This window comes from Canis lupus, chromosome 23, assembly GCF_003254725.2.
Source record: "Canis lupus dingo isolate Sandy chromosome 23, ASM325472v2, whole genome shotgun sequence".
In the NCBI taxonomy this organism is placed as follows: Eukaryota; Metazoa; Chordata; class Mammalia; order Carnivora; family Canidae; genus Canis; species Canis lupus.
In genome coordinates this window covers 35308970-35326067 of record NC_064265.1, presented here as the reverse complement: position 1 = coordinate 35326067, position 17098 = coordinate 35308970, and the positions used below count along the sequence as shown (strand labels likewise).

General features: G+C 41.7%; 1 pseudogene; it reads left to right on the top strand.

The window, feature by feature from the left end:
* Positions 1-449: 449 nt before the first annotated feature.
* On the top strand, positions 450-16686 carry LOC125753422 (steroid hormone receptor ERR1-like; annotated as a pseudogene).
* Positions 16687-17098: the final 412 nt, after the last annotated feature.

The window sequence follows — 17098 nt, the reverse complement described above, 5'->3', positions numbered from 1 at the left end:
CAGCATTACCCTGATACCAAAATCAGATAAAAAAAAAAAAAAAAACACTACAAAAGAGGGAACTGCAGGCTCTGATGAACATAGATGCAAAAATTCTCAACAAGATATTAGCAAACCAAATCTAACAATACATGAAAAAAGTAATTCACCATGATTAAGAGGGATTTATTCCCAGGATGCAAGGGTGGTTCAATATTCATAAAACTATCAAGATGATACATTACATCAATAAAAGAATAAAAGCCTAACCTCCTGTCAGCTGAAGGAAGCAAAGTAGGAAGCATGTCCTTTTGTATCCTACAAGCTGCCTGCAGCTCTGCCCAGTGAGGGGACAAGGCAGGGTAGGGCAGAGGAGGGGCCTTTGATGGCCCCAGGCTCACCTGCATGCTCTGGCCCTGGGTCCCCATGCCTGCCCGCCCACCCTGTGGAGCCTCCAGGTGACCAGCACCATGTCCAGCCAGGTTGTAGGTATTGAGCCTCTTTACATCATGGCAGTGCCAGCCAGCCTCAACAGCCCAAAGGGTTCCTTAGAGACCAAGCCCCTCCCATCCCTCATCCCCACCCCCGGCTCCTAGTCCAGCTCCCACCCACTGCACCCCAGGTCACAAGAAAAAGGAGGATATGGAGAGGGGTGGGCCTGCTGAGCAGGTGGTGGGAAGCTGCTGCTCAGCCCCATGCCCAAACACTTCTATGGGGATGTGGCATCCAGCTACCACTATGATTGTAGCACCTTGTAAGGCCTACAAAGCATTCTTCAAGAGGACCATCCAGGAGAACATTGAGTATAGCTGCCCAGCCTCCAATGAGTATGAGTTCACCAAGCAGAGACACAGCCCTATCAGGCCTGTCCCTTCACCAAGTGCCCGGGGGTGGACATGCTCAAGGAGGGGGTATGTCTGGACAGTATCTGGGGTGGGTGACAGAAGTATAAGCAGCAGCTAGAGGTGGACCCAGTGCCCTTCCCAGGCTCCCACCCTGCTACACCCCTGGAAGTAGCTAGAAGCACTCAGAGAACCACTCCAGTAAATGCACTGGTGTCCTACCTCCTGTGGTTGAGCCTGAGAACCTTATGCCCAACCCAGTGGGCCCCCAAACTTCCAGCTCTGACTACCCTCTGTGACCTCTCTGATGGAGAGATCATGGTCACCATCAGCTGGGCTAAGAGCATCCCAGGCTTATCATCACAGTCACTGTCTGACCAGATGTCTACAGAGGGTATAGATGGAGGTCCTGGTGTTGGGTGTGGTCCAGCACTCACTGCCACTACAGGGTGAGTGGGCCTTTGCTGAAGACCTGGTCCTGGATGCAAAGGGGGCACAAGCAGCTGGCTTGGGGGAAACTAGGGACTGTCCTGCTGTAACTGGTAAGGCAACTACAGGCTTTGTGGCTGGAGCATAAGGTATATAGGTCCTGCTGAAGACCATGACCCTTGCCAATTCAGACTCTGTGCTCTTTGAGGATGCCAAGGTTGTGGAGCAGCTGTGAGAAACTCTACAGGAAGTCCTGCTGGAATATGAAGCAGGCAGGCTGGGCCCTGGAGGGGTACTGAGCAGTGACAGGCAGGCAGGCTGCTCATGCTACCACCCCTTTGCTAGAAAGTGGGCAAAGTGATGGTCCATTTCTATGGGGTGAAGCTGGAGGGCAAGGTGCCCATGCACAAGCTGTTCTTGGAGATGCTCAAGACCATGATGGACAGAGGCAAGGGGTGAGTATGGGAGGGGATGCTGGCAGAACCTGCCCAGTACATGGTCAGCCCCAACAGGGCAGAGCTGGGGGCTGGGCAGTGCCAGACTGCTGGCAGGGCCAGGGCAATACCATCAGTCCCTGGGAGTAGGCCCTATGCCCTCCCTCTCCCCCTCCCAGGGGTTCTTAGAAGCCGGGACATGTGTGCTCAGGCTCAGAACACAGTGCTGACCCTTGCAAGCCATAACATGCCCCCAGAGTGTAGGGGGCCTTGCAAAAGGGAGTGGAAGCCACAGTGTCCCAGTGGGTGATGCTTTTGCTGCTGCTTAATCCAACCCCCTCTCCAGAGGGGGATTTAAAAAGTAAAGGCCCCTCCCCACTTTGTTCCTCTTCTCATTATTTGCATTAGGTATTACTGCTCCCCTTGAAGCAATAACCCTAAGCAGGTATCAGCTTGTGGACCCTTAGAGTGACCATCAGTCCCACCCAGCCACTTCAGGGGGTAGGAAGTACATTGCCTCTATGTCCTGCAGAGCAATAACACTATATTTATTTTCAGGTTTGGCCCAGGAAATACAGGGACATAGGGCAAGGCAGGGCCCAGAGCCCTTGGCTATACAGACTCTATTCTAATGTACATTTGCTGCAAAGAGAAACTACTTTGGTTTTAAACCTTTAGTGAGAAAAAAAATTATCAAGCTCAAGAAAAAAAAAGAGAGAAAAAAATAAAAATCATATGATCATTTTGATAGATACAGGAAAAGCATCTGACAAAGTACAACATCCATTCATGATAAAAACCCTCAACAAGATACCTCAACATAATAAAGGTCTTATATGAAAACCCACTGCAATATCATACTCAATAGGGGAAAAACTAGACCTTTTTTCCTAAAGATAAGAATGCCCACTGTCAGGGCACCTGGGTGGCTCAGTCAGTTCAGTGTCTGCCCTTGGTTCAGGTCATGATCTTCAGTCCCAGACTGAGCTCCACATCAGGCTTCCTGTTCAAGGCGAGTCTGCTCTTTTCTTTCTCTTTTTCTCTCTCTCTCCCCCCACCTCCCGCCTTTCCCACTTCTCATTTTCTCTTTCTCAAATGAATACCTAAATCTTTTTTTTTTTTTTTTTTTTTCACAACCATCATTTATTTTTTTTAATAGTTAAGAGATTTTTTTTTTTTATTGGTGTTCAATTTACTAACATACAGAATAACACCCAGTGCCCGTCACCCATTCACTCCCACCCCCCGCCCTCCTCCCCTTCTACCACCCCTAGTTCGTTTCCCAGAGTTAGCAGTCTTTACGTTCTGTCTCCCTTTCTGATATTTCCCACACATTTCTTCTCCCTTCCCTTATTTTCCCTTTCACTATTATTTATATTCCCCAAATGAATGAGAACATATAATGTTTGTCCTTCTCCGACTGACTTACTTCACTCAGCATAATACCCTCCAGTTCCATCCACGTTGAAGCAAATGGTGGGTATTTGTCATTTCTAATAGCTGAGTAATATTCCATTGTATACATAAACCACATCTTCTTTATCCATTCATCTTTCGTTGGACACCGAGGCTCCTTCCACAGTTTGGCTATAGTGGCCATTGCTGCTAGAAACATCGGGGTGCAGGTGTCCCGGCGTTTCATTGCATTTGTATCTTTGGGGTAAATCCCCAACAGTGCAATTGCTGGGTCGTAGGGCAGGTCTATTTTTAACTGTTTGAGGAACCTCCACACAGTTTTCCAGAGTGGCTGCACCAGTTCACATTCCCACCAACAGTGTAGGAGGGTTCCCTTTTCTCCGCATCCTCTCCAACATTTGTTGTTTCCTGCCTTGTTAATTTTCCCCATTCTCACGGGTGTGAGGTGGTATCTCATTGTAGTTTTGATTTGTATTTCCCTGATGGCAAGTGATGCAGAGCATTTTCTCATATGCATGTTGGCCATGTCTATGTCTTCCTCTGTGAGATTTCTGTTCATGTCTTTTGCCCATTTCATGATTGGATTGTTTGTTTCTTTGGTGTTGAGTTTAATAAGTTCTTTATAGATCTTGGAAACTAGCCCTTTATCTGATATGTCATTGCAAATATCTTCTCCCATTCTGTAGGTTGTCTTTGAGTTTTGTTGACTGTATCCTTTGCTGTGCAAAAGCTTCTTATCTTGATGAAGTCCCAATAGTTCATTTTTGCTTTTGTTTCTTTTGCCTTCGTGGATGTATCTTGCAAGAAGTTACTATGGCCGAGTTCAAAAAGGGTGTTGCCTGTGTTCTTCTCTAGGATTTTGATGGAATCTTGTCTCACATTTAGATCTTTCATCCATTTTGAGTTTATCTTTGTGTATGGTGAAAGAGAGTGGTCTAGTTTCATTCTTCTGCATGTGGATGTCCAATTTTCCCAGCACCATTTATTGAAGAGACTGTCTTTCTTCCAATGGATAGTCTTTCCTCCTTTATCGAATATTAGTTGCCCATAAAGTTCAGGGTCCACTTCTGGATTCTCTATTCTGTTCCACTGATCTATGCGTCTGTTTTTGTGCCAGTACCACACTGTCTTGATGACCACAGCTTTGTAGTACAACCTGAAATCTGGCATTGTGATGCCCCCAGATATGGTTTTCTTTTTTAAAATTCCCCTGGCTATTCGGGGTCTTTTCTGATTCCACACAAATCTTAAAATAATTTGTTCTAACTCTCTGAAGAAAGTCCATGGTATTTTGATAGGGATTGCATTAAACGTGTATATTGCCCTGGGTAACATTGACATTTTCACAATATTAATTCTGCCAATCCATGAGCATGGAATATTTTTCCATCTCTTTGTGTCTTCCTCAATTTCTTTCAGAAGTGTTCTATAGTTTTGAGGGTATAGATCCTTTACATCTTTGGTGAGGTTTATTCCTAGGTATCTTATGCTTTTGGGTGCAATTGTAAATGGGATTGACTCCTTAATTTCTCTTTCTTCAGTCTCATTGTTAGTGTATAGAAATGCCACTGACTTCTGGGCATTGATTTTGTATCCTGCCACGCTACCGAATTGCTGTATGAGTTCTAGCAATCTTGGGGTGGAGACTTTTGGGTTTTCTATGTAGAGTATCATGTCATCGGCGAAGAGAGAGAGTTTGACTTCTTCTTTGCCAATGTGAATGCCTTTAATGTCTTTTTGTTGTCTGATTGCTGAGGCTAGGACTTCCAGTACTATGTTGAATAGCAGTGGTGAGAGTGGACATCCCTGTCTTGTTCCTGATCTTAGGGGAAAGGCTCCCAGTGCTTCCCCATTGAGAATGATATTTGCTGTGGGCTTTTCATAGATGGCTTTTAAGATGTCGAGGAATGTTCCCTCTATCCCTACACTCTGAAGAGTTTTAATCAGGAATGGATGCTGTATTTTGTCAAATGCTTTCTCTGCATCCAATGAGAGGATCATATGGTTCTTGGTTTTTCTCTTGCTGATATGATGAATCACATTGATTGTTTTACGGGTGTTGAACCAGCCTTGTGTCCCAGGGATAAATCCTACTTGGTCATGGTGAATAATTTTCTTAATGTACTGTTGGATCCTATTGGCCAGTATCTTGTTGAGAATTTTTGCATCCATGTTCATCAGGGATATTGGTCTGTAATTCTCCTTTTTGGCGGGGTCTTTGTCTGGCTTTGGAATTAAGGTGATGCTGGCTTCATAGAACGAATTTGGAAGTACTCCATCTCTTTCTATCTTTCCAAACAGCTTTAGGAGAATAGGTATGATTTCTTCTTTAAACGTTTGATAAAATTCTCCTGGGAAGCCATCTGGCCCTGGACTCTTGTGTCTTGGGAGGTTTTTGATGACTGCTTCAATTTCCTCCCTGGTTATTGGCCTGTTCAGGTTTTCTATTTCTTCCTGTTCCAGTTTTGGTAGTTTGTGGCTTTCCAGGAATGCGTCCATTTCTTCTAGATTGCCTAATTTATTGGCGTATAGCTGTTCATAATATGTTTTTAAAATCGTTTGTATTTCCTTGGTGTTGGTAGTGATCTCTCCTTTCTCATTCATGATTTTATTAATTTGAGTCTTCTCTCTCTTCTTTTTAATAAGGCTGGCTAATGGTTTATCTATCTTATTAATTCTTTCAAAGAACCAACTCCTGGTTCTGTTGATCTGTTCCACAGTTCTTCTGGTCTCGATTTCGTTGAGTTCTGCTCGAATCTTTATTAACTCCCTTCTTCTCTTGGGTGTAGGATCTATTTGCTGTTTTTTCTCTAGCTCCTTTATGTGTAAGGTTAGCTTTTGTATTTGAGTTCTTTCCAGTTTTTGAATGGATGCTTGTATTGCGATGTATTTCCCCCTTAGGACTGCTTTTGCTGCATCCCAAAGATTTTGAACGGTTGTATCTTCATTCTCATTAGTTTCCATGAATCTTTTTAATTCTTCCTTAATTTCCTGGTTGACCCTTTTATCTTTTAGCAGGATGGTCCTTAACCTCCATGTGTTTGAGGTCCTTCCAAACTTCTTGTTGTGATTTAGTTCTAATTTCAAGGCATTATGGTCCGAGAATATGCAGGGGACAATCCCAATCTTTTGGTATCGGTTCAGACCCGATTTGTGACCCAATATGTGGTCTATTCTGGAGAAAGTTCCATGTGCGCTTGAGAAGAATGTGTATTCAGTTGAGTTTGGATGTAAAGTTCTGTAGATATCTGTGAAATCCATCTGGTCCAGTGTATCATTTAAAGCTCTCGTTTCTTTGGAGATGTTTTGCTTAGAAGACCTATCGAGTATAGAAAGAGCTAGATTGAAGTCACCAAGTATAAGTGTATTATTATCTAAGTATTTCTTCACTTTGGTTAATAATTGATTTATATATTTGGCAGCTCCCACATTCGGAGCATATATATTGAGGATTGTTAAGTCCTCTTGTTGAATAGATCCTTTCAGTATGATATAGTGTCCCTCTTCATCTCTCACTACAGTCTTTGGGGTAAATTTTAGTTTATCTGATATAAGGATGGCTACCCCTGCTTTCTTTTGAGGACCATTCGAATGGTAAATGGTTCTCCAACCTTTTATTTTCAGGCTGTAGGTGTCCTTCTGTCTAAAATGAGTCTCTTGTAGACAGCAAATAGATGGGTCCTGCTTTTTTATCCAGTCTGAAACCCTGCGCCTTTTGATGGGGTCATTAAGCCCGTTCACATTCAGAGTTACTATTGAGAGATATGAGTTTAGTGTCATCATGATATCTATTCAGTCTTTGTTTTTGTGGACTGTTCCACTGAACTTCTTCTTAAAGGGGAATTTTAAGAGGCCCCCTTAAAATTTCTTGCAGAGCTGGTTTGGAGGTCACATATTCTTTTAGTTGCTGCCTGTCTTGGAAGCTTTTTATCTCTCCTTCCATTTTGAATGAGAGCCTTGCTGGATAAAGTATTCTTGGTTGCATGTTCTTCTCATTTAGGACCCTGAATATATCCTGCCAGCCCTTTCTGGCCTGCCAGGTCTCTGTGGAGAGGTCTGCTGTTACCCTAATACTCCTCCCCATAAAAGTCAGGGATTTCTTGTCTCTTGCTGCTTTAAGGATCTTCTCCTTATGTTTGGAATTTGCAAGCTTCACAATTAAATGTCGAGGTGTTGAACGGTTTTTATTGATTTTAGGGGGGGATCTCTCTATTTCCTGGATCTGAATGCCTGTTTCCCTTCCCAGATTAGGAAAGTTTTCAGCTAGAATTTGTTCAAATACATATTCTGGCCCTCTGTCCCTTTCGGCGCCCTCGGGAACCCCAATTAAACGTAGGTTTTTCTTCCTCAGGCTGTCGTTTATTTCCCTTAATCTATCTTCATGGTCTTTTAATTGTTTGTCTCTTTTTTCCTCAGTTTCCCTCTTTGCTATCAACTTGTCTTCTAGGTCACTCACTCGTTCTTCCACCTCGTTAACCCTCGTCGTTAGGACTTCTAGTTTGGATTGCATCTCATTCAATTGATTTTTAATTTCTGCCTGACTAGCTCTAAATTCTGCAGTCATGAAGTCTCTTGAGTCCTTTATACTTTTTTCTAGAGCCACCAGTAGCTGTATAATAGTGCTTCTGAATTGGCTTTCTGACATTGAATTGTAATCCAGATTTTGTAACTCTGTGGGAGAGTGGACTGTTTCTGATTCTTTCTTTTGAGGTGAGGTTTTCCTTCTAGTCATTTTGCTCAGTGCAGAGTGGCCAAAAGCAAGTTGTATTGGGAAAAAGAGAAAAAGAGAGGAGAGAAAGAAGGAAAGAAAAGAGAAAGAGAAAAAAAAAGGGAAGAAAAAGAAGAAAAAAAAAAAACGAAAAAAAAAAAAGAAGAAAAAGAGAAAGAAAAAGAAAGGAGAAAAAAGGGGGTGGGGGAAGGAAACAAATCAAAAAGCAAAACAAAATAAAAACAAAAACAAAAACAAAAACAAACAAAAAAAGAACCACGGGGAGTATCTTCTGATTCTGTGTACTTTAAGTGCCTTGGCTCCCCCTGGAACTTGGCCGTCTAGCTGGTCTTCTGGGGGAGGGGCCTGTTGTGCTGATTTTCAGGTGTTAGCACTTGGGGGAGCTGCTCTGCCCCTGCCTGGTGCAGGGCTCAGTGGGGGTTGTTTACCCCGTGAGGCCCCAGGAGCAACAGCCCTAGTGGCGGAGCCAGCTCTGGAAACCTGGATTCAGCTCCTGTAGGAACTCCGGAGCTCTCCGTCTGCAGGGCCTGGAGGCTCCAGGGCGGGGCCGCTGATCTGCTCAGCTGGGGCAGGAGCGTCCTCGCTGTCCTGGGCCCTCCCGGCCTCTGCCTGTCCCGGGGGAGGCGGGATCCTGGGCTGTGTCCCGGCGCCCTGTGCTCCGGGGCCTGCGCTGGTGGATTCACGCTCCCGGGCCGCGCAGCCCCCTCCGCGGAGCCGCCGCCCAAGCCCCTCCGCGCTGCTCCTGGAACCGCGCAGCCCCCTCCGCACGGAGCCTCTTCCTCTGCCCGAGCCCCTCCGAGCTGCTCCCGGGGCCGCGCAGCCCCCTCCGCGGAGCCGCCCCCGAGCCCCTTCAGCTGCTCCGGGTCCCGCCGGGTCCCGCCGTGCGCGCTGCAGCCCTTAGGGAGCTCGGCGCACTCTGCTGGGCGCGCAGTTGCTGTTACTGTCCCCGGGAGCCCGAGGGCATCCTCGCCCTCCTGGTTCCTGCTCCAACTCCCCGCGAGCCCCTTTCCGCCCAGGAAGGTCGGTGCAGCTCCTGCGTCTCCGGGACGGGGCTCTCCTGTCCTGGGGACACTTGCCCCGGCCTCAGCCCGGCTCCTCGCGGGGCCCCTCCCCCTTGGAGGCCTTTGTTTCTTTATTTCTTTTTCCCCGTCTTCCTACCTTGATAGAAGCGCGAACTCTTCTCACTGTAGCATTCCAGCTGGTCTCTCTTTAAATCTCAGGCCGAATTCATAGATTTTCAGGATAATTTGAAGGTTTTCTAGGTAGTTTGGTGGAGACAGGTGATTTGGGGACCCTGCTCTTACGCCATCTTGCTCCTCCCGTCCCTAAATCTTTTTTAAAATGCCCATTATCATCACTCTTTTTTTAATAATAAATTTATTTTTTATTGGTGTTCAATTTGCCAACATACAGAATAACACCCAGTGCTCATCCTGTCAAGTGCCCCCCTCAGTGCCCGCCACCCAGTCACACCCACCCCCCGCCCTCCTTCCCTTCCACCACCCCTAGTTCGTTTCCCAGAGTTAGGAGTCTTCCATGTTCTGTCTCCCTTTCTGATAGTTCCTACCCATTTCTTCTTCCTTCCCCTCTATTCCCTTTCAGTATTATTTATATTCCCCAAATGAATGAGACCATAAAATGTCCTTCTCAAACTTATTTCACTCAGCATAATACCCTCCAGTTCCATCCACGTCAAAGCAAATGGTGGGTATTTGTCATTTCTAATGGCTGAGTTATCATCACTCTTATTCAACATAGTATTGGAATCCTAGCTACAGCAATCAGACAACGAAAAGAAATAAAAGGCAACCAAATTGGTAAGGAAGATTTAAAACTTCCACTATTTTTTTAAAGATTTTTATTTATTTATTCATAGAGAGACAGAGACAGAGAGAGGCAGAGACACAGGCAGAGGGAGAAGCAGGCTCCATGCAGGGAGCCCGAAGTGGGACTTGATCCCGGGTCTCCAGGATCACACCCTAGGCTGCAGGCGGCGCTAAACAGCTGCACCACCGGGGCTGACCAAAACTTCCACTATTTGCAGACAACATACTATATATAAAAAACCCTAAAGACTTCACCAGAAACCTCCTAGAACTGATAAATGAATTGAGTAAAGTCATAGGATACAAAATCAATATACAGATAATCTGTTGCACATCTATACACTAATAATGAAGCAGTAGAAAGGGAAATTTAAAAAATAATCCCATTTATAATTGCATGGAGAATAAAAAACACCTAGAAATAACTTAACCAAGGAGGGGAAATAGCTGTACTCTGGAAACTATAAAACACTGACGAAAGAAATTGAAGATGACATAAACAAATGGAAAGATATTCCATGCTCATGGATTAGAAGAATAAATAATGTTAAAATGCTTATACTACCCAAAACAATCTACACATTTAGTGTAATCCATATCAAAATACCAAAACCATTTTTCACAGAACTAGAACAAATAATCCTAAACTTTGTGCAACCACGTAAGACTCCAAATAGCCAAAACAATATTGAAAAACACAACTGAAGGTATCACAATTATGGACTTCAAGTTATATTACAAAGCTGTAGTAATCAAAACAATATGGTACTGGCACAAAAATAGACAAATAGATCAATGGAACAGAATAGAAAACCCAGAAATAAACTCACAATTATATGGTCAATTAGTTTTCAACAAAGGAAGAATGAATATACATTGGGAAAAGAGTCTCTTCAACAAATGGTGTTGGGAAAACTGGACAGCCACATGCAAAAGAATGAAACTGGACTACCTTTTAACACCATACATAAAAATAAACTAAAAATGGGTTAAACACCTAAAAATGAGACCTGAAACCATAAAATCCTTGAAGAGATCACAGGCAGAACTTCTCTGATATTGGCTATAGTGACTTTTTCCAGGCAAGAGAAATAAAAGCAAAAATAAACTATTGGGACTACATCAAAATAAAAAGCTCCTACACATCAAAGGAGACAGTCAGCAAAACTAAAAGGCAACCTATTGAATGGGAGAAGATATTTGCAAATGACATATCCGATAAAAGGTTAGTATCCAATATATATAAAGAACTTATACAACTCAACACCCAAAAACAAATAATCCAATTAAAACATGGGCAGAGAAAAAAAAAAAAAAAAAAACATGGGCAGAAGACATGAATAGCAATTTCTCCAAAGAAGATATACTAATAGCCAACAGGCACATAAAAAGATGCTCAACATCATCAGGAAAATCAAAACTACAATGCAATATCCCCTCACACCTATCAAAATGCCTAAAAAAATCAAAAACACAACAAACAAGTGTTAATGAAGACATGAAGAAAAAGAACCCTCGTGTATTGTTGGTCAGAATGCAAACTGGTGCAGCCACTGTGGAAAACAGTTTGGAAGCTCCTCAAAAGTTAAAAGTAACTACAATCCAGTAATCACATTACTGGGTATTTACAAAAACAGGGATCCCTGGGTGGCGCAGCGGTTTAGCGCCTGCCTTTGGCCCGGGGCGTGATCCTGGAGACCAAGGATCGAATCCCACGTCGGGCTCCCGGTGCATGGAGCCTGCTTCTCCCTCTGCCTATGTCTCTGCTTCTCTCTCTCTCTGTGTGACTATCATAAATAAATAAAAATTAAAAAAAAAAAAAACCTAATTCATTCTTATGTTAATTGCAGGATTATTTACAATAGCCAAATTATGAAAGCAGCCTTAAGTGTCCATGGATAGATGAATGGATAAAGATGTATATGTGTATATATCAATATATATACATACATAGTATACATATATAATGAAACATTATTCAGCCATGAAAAAGAATAAAATCTTGCCATTTGCAACAACACAAATGGAACAAAAGAGTATAATGCTAAGTGAAATAAGTCAGAGAAAGACAAATACCATATGATTTCACTCATATGTGGAAATTAGGAAACAAAACAAATGAGCAAAGAAGAAAAAAAAATAGGGACAAACCAATAAACAGACTCTTAACTACAGAGAACAAACTGATGGTTACCAGAAGGATTGTTAAGGCAATTATTCTGTATGATACCACAATGACAGACACGTCAATATACATTTGTCAAAACCCACAGAACCAGACAATGACAAGAATAAACCCCAATGTACACTATGGACTTTGGGTAATAATGATGTGTCAATGTAGGTTCATCAGTTGTAACAAATATAAGTACTGGTGCAGGATATTAATAGTTGGGGAGGCTATACATGTGTAAAGGGAGGTATTCATGAACTGTTCTTACTTTCTGTTCAATTTTTCTGTGAACCTACAACTGCTCTAAAAAATAAAATCTATTATTAAGAAACGTTATAAATATATTCTCTCATTTCCTCTCTTCCTTAAAAGACAGAAGACTGTAAAATGCAATAATTATAACACTATATTATTAGATTCATAACATATATGAATATAATATAGATGAGACTGTAGAATGAAAAAGAAGGAATGATGTTATATTAGAGCAACATTTTTATATAGTATTGAAATTATGTTAGTATTACTCTCAAGCAGATTGTAGCAAGTTAAGATGCATATTGTGATCCCTAGATCCCAACCACAAAGAGCTCAAAATAATAGGGCTAAAAAGTCAACAGAGAAATTTTAAAATGATACACACAAAAATACCATTTACTTAACACAAAAGAAGTCAAGGAATAGCAGAGGAACAAAAAAAAAAAAAGACAGAAGGAGTTAGATAATAAATATCAAAATGACAAGTGTAAATTCAACCACAAAAATAATTGACCATAAATACAAATATCCCAATCAAAAGGCAGAAACTGTTGGACTGGATTTAAAAAAAAAAAAAAAAAAAGCAAGATCCAACTATGTGTTGTCTATAAGACACACACTTGAGATTCAAAGAAACAAATGAGTTGAAACGGTAGGAGATATAACACGCAAACAGTAACCATAAGAGAGCTAAGTAACTATATTAACATTGAGGAAAAGTAGTTTTTAAGAATTATTATTATAAGAGTTGTAGCAATGTTTATCTAGATAGGTCTCCTGAGGCAAGGGAAACAAAACCAAAAATAAACTACTGAGACTACACCCAAATAGAAAGTACCTGGGTGGCTCAGTCATTTAAGCATACAACTCTTGCTTTCTGCTCAGGTCATGACCTCAGGGTCCTGGGATGGAGCCCCAGGTGGATTCCATGCCAGGAGTGGAGCCTGCTTAACCTTCTCTCCCTCTCCCTCTCTCTCTCCACCTCCTCACACCTCTCCCCCTTAGACATGACATGTGAAAGAAATACATGATCCTCACCTGTACCTTACAGGCAAAATAATTAATTAATTAATTGATTGATTGATTATAATAAATACATAATAAATACATAAATAAATAAAATAAATTTTTAAAAGGTAGAGATAGATAGAGGTATATATTTTAAAAACATTATTGGTACAACACACAAAATTGGAAAATGGACTCTTAAAGTATAGCAACCATGTTAAATTTTTCTTAATTTGACAACTATACTAAAGATATACAAGAATATTCTTGTTAGGGGACACCTGGGTGGCTCAGTGGTTGAGCATCTGCCTTTGGCTCAGGTTGTGATCCCAGAGTCCTGGGATTGAGCCCCACAGGGAGCCTGCTTCTCCCTCTCCCTATGTCTCTGCCTCTCTCTCTGCCTCTCATAAATAAATAAGTAAAATCTTTAAAATATATATATATATATATACACACACACACACTGAAATATTATGGAGTCAAGAGGCCTAATATATACAATGTACTATCAAATGATTCAAAGATATATATATATATATATCTGTATCTCGTGTGGTCTTTGTGAGAGACAGGAAATATAGAGCAAATGTGGCAAAATGTAAAAAGTTAATGAAGGATAAATGGTGGTTTTTTGGAAATATTTCAAAACAAAAGATACTGATATTTCTTTGACATGACATTAATTTCCGAGCAACAGCCAGTATTATCCTTAACAGGCAAACACCAGCAGCATTCCCTCCAAAGTCTAGAACAAAAAAAGGAAGTCTCTTTCCCACTAGTATTTAACATTGTACTGGAAGTACTAGTCAACAGAATTAAAAAGGAGAAAGAAATCAGATGTATAAAATTTCAAAAGACAAGAAGAAGGACACTTGGGTGGCTCAGTGGTTGAGCGTCTGCCTTGGCTCAGGTCATGATCCTGGGGTCCTGGGATCGAGTCCCACATCGGGCTCCCCACAGGGAGCCTGCTTCTCCCTCTGCCTATGTTTCTGCCCCTCTGTGTCTCTCATGAATAAATAAATAAAAGCCTTAAAAAATAAAAAAGAAGAGAAGAGAAGACATTTGCAGACCATATGATTTTTGTAAACCTAGAAAGCGGGGAAAAAAAAGACAATTTCATAAGAAATCTGAAAGCAAAATTAACATACAGAAATCACTAGAAGGACAGCAGTGGACTGAAGTCTCTGGAGCTGTCCCTGGAGCCAGAGCTGCCATTGTCCCCTCCTCTTCCACTTCCCTTTACAAACAATAAAGGCGTTTGCACTTTAAGATTAAAAAAAATAAAATCAATAAGGGGCTCAGTGAGTTGAAGGGGTACTGGTGACTTGGGCTCAGGTCATTGTTTCATGGGTCTTGAGATGGAGCTCCCCTCCCCTCCAGGTTCAGTGGGGGAGTCTGCTGGAGATTCTTTGCCTCTGCCCTTCCCCTTACTTGGGAGAGGGCATGCTCTCCTGTGAAATAAATAAGTAAGTAAGTAAGTAAGTAAGTAAATAAATAAATAAATAAATAAATAAATCTTTTTAAAAAATAAATAAATTTTAAAATTATACATACACAGAGAGAGAGAGAAGGAGAGAGAGAAATCATATAATAGAGAAACCTAAGTGTTTGTTTAAAAAAAAATTGCAATTTAGCTTCAGCTTTAGCCTTTAAAAGGCCATATATCCAAATAACTACTGTCAATTTGGGCATTCTTAAAATAGTAAGGTATTGGGGTACCTGGATGGCTCAGTCAGTTAAGCATCTGCCTTCAGCTCAGGTCATGATCCCAGGGTCCTGGGATGGGAGCCCCAGGTTGGGCTCCCTGCTCAGTGAGGAGCCTGTTTCCATCTATGCCTCTGCTACTCCCTCTGCTTGTGTGTGCATGCTCTATCTCTCTCTGTCAAATAAATAAATAAAATATTTTTAAAACAGTAAGGTATTAATGATTTTATGATAACATTAGGCCATGATCATATCTAATCATTGTAATACCATCAGTAATTGTATAATGCCATTCACCCCTCAGTGATGTGTTCAGAAAGTAAAGATATACCAGAATTACCAGAATTATTTTGAGATGAGCAGAAAGTGAATGGGCCACTATAATTATTCTTCTTCAGGAAAAGACAGAGGAGTTGCTGTACAAGAGATATCTGAAGTCGCCTTTTCCTGTACTTAGACAAAATTTTCAAACAAGATATAGACTCTGGGATGGCATGTTGACGAAGATCTCTTCATAAAAGACAGAAGAGATCATGTATTTTGCAGATAACAATACCAAGGAGCAGTAAGCCCTAACTTATTACAGAAAAATACCCACAATAGTTTGCCATTCCAGGAAGGAAACAAATACCCTATGTTTTGTTTGTAAATACAAAGAGAGTATCTTACCACATCAGTCCTGGATTAGGGATTGGTGGGGAGTGGAAGGGAGAGCTACACTGTTTATATTTTTTTTGAGAATATATTCAGGTATTATTACTTATGTAAATAAAATTTTCTTAAAGCCAGTTATGCATTCTAGAAAGTAACGTAACAGCCGATGCCAAGACCAGTGGCAGGGCACGGAGCATAGGGCTTGGGCCTCCCGGTCTCCAGTCCAACAATGAAGGAGTCGAGTGCCCTGACGCCCAATGCTGAGGAAACTCGACTCTCATTCATGTCCACCTTGCACTTAACTTCCAGTACCCAAGTGACCTCCACTTTTTTTTTCGACTAGGACCTGTCTGTGGCCACCCTGTACCCTGCCCGGAACCTGAAGCTATAGTAGCTAATTCCGCCCGCAGAGCGATGCAAGCATTTTCTGATTGGTTAGACCGTATTGAATGACCCCAAGGAAACCCAATGAGTGGCCCTGACAGTCCCTGGGACTCTTGCAGGAAACTAAAATCAGGCAGTATGGAAGGTATCTGATCAACAAGCCTGAATCATATCATGAATAAATAGATAAAATCTTTTTTAAAAAATTTTAAAAAGATCTTGAGGAGTACTTTCTAACAGATCAGACCCCCTTTTAGGAGGATCATGATGATGATGATGATGATATTTTTACCATTTGCACAATGCCTGCTACATGCCAAGCACACGGCTCAAGACGCTGGCAAACAGCACTGACATTGTAAAGTGGGAGAGACAGATTATTAACATAATAAACAGTAAACCGCTACTATTTACTAAGCACTTACTATGTTCCAACAACATTTTTTTTTTACAACAACAGCAACAAAAGCAGCCTTGGGCTTTTATTTAGGAAGAATTGGAAAGCGTTTGGATGTGTCCCCGTTATTTAACAAATAATAACAATGATTATTATACTATCTTGAACAAATACAACACATTGACCCAACGGTCCTTTGGATCCTCATAAAGTGAAATGTTAAGGAAGACAGATTCTCAGTACATGCTCTGAGTTTGAATTTCAGAAACTCTAATTAACTTCCCGTGCCTCAAGAAGGCCGAGGGCAGCAGCAAGCCCCACTGCCTGGGCAAGACCAAGGGCAGGACCCACCCCGACATCCACCGCGACGTGGTGCGCAGGCTGCGCGACTTCTACAGGCCCTTCAACTTGAAGTTTTACCAGATGACCGGCCAGGACTTCGGCTGGGACTGATGGCCCCCGCGGCCCTGGGACCTCCCAACCTGGCTTACATATCCAGAGAGATTATATGTATGTAAAATGTACAGAAATCTATTTTATAATAATTTATTTTTAATTCATAAGCAATTAATTCACTAAGCTGCCTAGCCACACTCTGTAGAGAGTTAGCCTCATGCTCTGTGAACATTCCAAAGTGTTTGCATCTTTTCTTTCCCTCACGATGGATGGTGCTTCCATTTCTTTTTGTGTTTTGTTTTGGAGTTTGTTTTTTGTTTTTTGTTTTTGGGGTTTTTTTGCCCCTCCCCCGTTCTATTTAAAAAAAGAAGAAAAGCACAAAAAAAAAAAAAAAAAAGAAACTCTAATTAAGGTTCTTAGGAATTTCCTTTATAACAAGTAGTTTTGCCCCAACCCTGCTTAGGAACCA